Source organism: Brassica oleracea, chromosome C7 (assembly GCF_000695525.1).
Source record: "Brassica oleracea var. oleracea cultivar TO1000 chromosome C7, BOL, whole genome shotgun sequence".
Taxonomy (NCBI): Eukaryota; Viridiplantae; Streptophyta; class Magnoliopsida; order Brassicales; family Brassicaceae; genus Brassica; species Brassica oleracea.
This window is the reverse complement of record NC_027754.1, coordinates 32,253,086-32,256,112: the sequence shown is the minus strand read 5'-3', so window position 1 is coordinate 32,256,112 and position 3,027 is coordinate 32,253,086.

The following is a 3,027-nucleotide window of genomic DNA, read 5'->3' as shown; positions in this document are numbered from 1 at the left end:
CTTTCATGGCGTTGAGCCATGGGGTTCCCATGATTACGTTGTAGATCGCAGGATGATGGAACACCGCAAAATCGCTGATTTTTGTGATATCCTTGGCCATGACCGGGAGTCGGATCGAACCGAGAGTCATCGATACTTCGCCCGAAAAACCAGTCAGTGATTTTGGCATGGGGGTGACTTCCCCGAGTTTGATGTTCATCCGTTTGAGAGTGTCGCAGAAGATGACAATAACCGTGCTTCCTGTGTCGATGAGGACTCTCGCGACTTCCAGATCTCGTATGACAAGATCTATCACGAGTGGGTCGCAGTGAGGTTGATCGATTCCGCCAGCTTCGTCTCTCGTGAAAGTTATCGAGTTGCTTTGACCGTCTCGGGGAGGCGACCATGTAGGCCAATTTGCACTTGATTCGGCCTTCCGCTGGTAAGCTTTGATGGCCAAAACCGTGTTGTTGCAATACTGTGATCCTCCGATGATCATGTTGACTCTGCGAAGATTGTTATCGTTTTCTTTATCGTCTGGCCTTCTTCCGCGTTTATCCCCGGATTGGTTTCTTTGAGGAGCATTTTCCGCTGGAGGATCCCTATCTGTCCTTGGAGGGCGATCGGTCTCGAGGATGAGATCTTTGACGCTAGTTACTTCAGAGAGTTCCCCAGCTAGTAGCTTAGCGGCTAACCTTGCTCCCAGAACTTTGCAATTAGTCGTGGAGTGTCCTCGGGATTGGTGGAATTTGCAGAAGGTGTTTTCGTCATATCCTTGATTGCGAGACCACATATTACCCGTGGTTCGTCCTTGATCCGAGTTGATCGCGTAGTTATGCGCCCCTCGGAGTTCTTCTCCCTCGTGATGGACGTACTTGTCGTTACGAGACTTTTTCTTTTTCGTCTTTAGGTCTATATCTTTCGAGGACGGTTTTGTCGACTTATGCTTTTGCGACAAGACTTTCGTTTCCTCTTCGATTATGATGTAGACCGTTGCCTTGTGGAGGGCATCTTGGATCGTCCGCGGTTTGTCGAGGGTTATCCATTTTCTGAATTTTGACTTGTACCAGAGCGTCTTTCTGAGCGCGTCAATGGCCACTTTGTCGCATATCCCGCTAACCCTTGACATCACCAGCTTGAACCAGCTTATGAACTCGCGGAGGGGTTCGTCTTCCCACTGGGACAGACTCCAGAGGTCGACATCGGAGGTTTCTCTATCTATGAACATAGAGTATTGTTTGAGAAATTCTGATGCGAGCTGTCGGAAACTTCCGATGGAGTTTCGCTAAAGGCGTGCGAACCATTCGAGCGCTGCCCTTTCCAGATTCTCGACGAACAGGCGGCAATAGCCAGCGTCCTTTTCGCTATAGTTCAGTCTCGACCTTCCCATCGTGATGTGGAAAGCCTGAAGGTGCGCTTTAGGATCAGTCGTACCATCGTACTTCGGCACTTTGATTTTTCCCGGGTCAGATACCCTATCGACCTGAGATTTTACGGCCCTTACTTCCGCTGCAGTTTTGGTGATGTAATCGCGAAGGTCTCGAATGTCCGATTTCTCATCAGCAGATTTCCGAGCTTGTCGGCGTTTGCTGCGAGTGACCTCGGTTTTCTTTTCAGCCAGCTCTTCCTGCTCGTCCCAATAGAGAATTTCCTCTTCTTTCGTCATTGGTTTATCGAACGGAGAGCTTTCCCGAGCTGATCGGCTTATGGTCCTTCTCGGATGTCTGTCGGCGTCTTCTTCGGTATCGTTGGAGACGTCGCTGGGATCCAAGTCGACCTGCTCGACTTCATTGACCTCCGAGTCCTTTGCGGGAAGTGGAGGACTCTCATAGTTCCGCTGCTCGGCAGGGGACGCTTCGCTAGGGTTCTGTCCCGAAGACGTTCCCGCGATGTTCCAGCTTGTCGAGTGGGGTTGCGAAGTCGAGTTTTCTCCCGCGGATTTTCGTCGATCCGTGGGGAAGGATTGCACGGGTCCTTTCCGTTATGGTTTCAACCTTTTTAGTCAAGGTATCCACGAGTTTGTCATGTTCTTCCGACCTCATTTCGTAGGCGGAGAACATCATTTTGAACTCCTCGAGCGTCGCAGCGTTAGCAGTTGCGTTGGCCACGGAGACGGCCGCTGCCGGAGTGTTTAGGTCGTCGCTGGCTCCTCCGTTGAGAGGAGTCTGCATGTTATTCGTGTTGTCAGTTGACATGTCTGGTTGAGCGCTTTGTGGTTGAGAGTTAGATTAATCCGTACCCCCCTCCTTCTAGCGGCAAACTGTGGGAACCAAAATTCACACTGTCGATTTCCGTTTAAATTAGGAAAGTAGGAGAACCCTAGTTTCCCATATGTCCCGGATATCTGCTAATACCACACGCAAAGCAATCAGAACACGAAACGAAAACAATAATAAAATAAGAAATCGAAAAAGAGAGCAAGATAGTTCTTATTCCGAATATGTGTTTGAGCGTTTACAACAAGGTAAGTGCCTAGGCTACGAGAGCTGTCGGCGAGATTCCTAGTTCTAAAACCCTAAGACGGCAAAAACCTAATTGAGTCGCAGCTCGAATAACAAAAACGGAAAATTGCCTAAAATCGCTCTAAGTGCTAAGTTTGTTGTGTAAAAAGTTCTCCCTTGTGCCTCTCGCCTAGGACTAGGTCGGTTTACGCTTTTCCTCTTCTGCCCTTAGCCGTAATAGCTTAAAAATGGAGATATTCCATTTTTCCCGATCTTCGTAATTATCTTCGAAAACATTTTATTTATCCGCGGAAACTTGACATTTATCTTTCCTTGCGAACCAAGCATAAACCATCATACGGTTTATGGGCTTTTGGTTAAGAAATCGTATGTGGGCTTCGAGTCATGTCCTAGGTCTCTTTGGGCCGTCTTTTGACTCAAAACGTTTATTACGGCTTCTTTAGATAAAAACGAACTTTCCGCGGTTTTTATAGTAAAGTTCGATTGATGACTTCAATTGACGAGAAACATGAAATGGGTTTGCTACGGTCTTCGGGAGATAGCATTAAAGAGTAGACGAGAATGCATGGATTCGTGTCGTATCGAC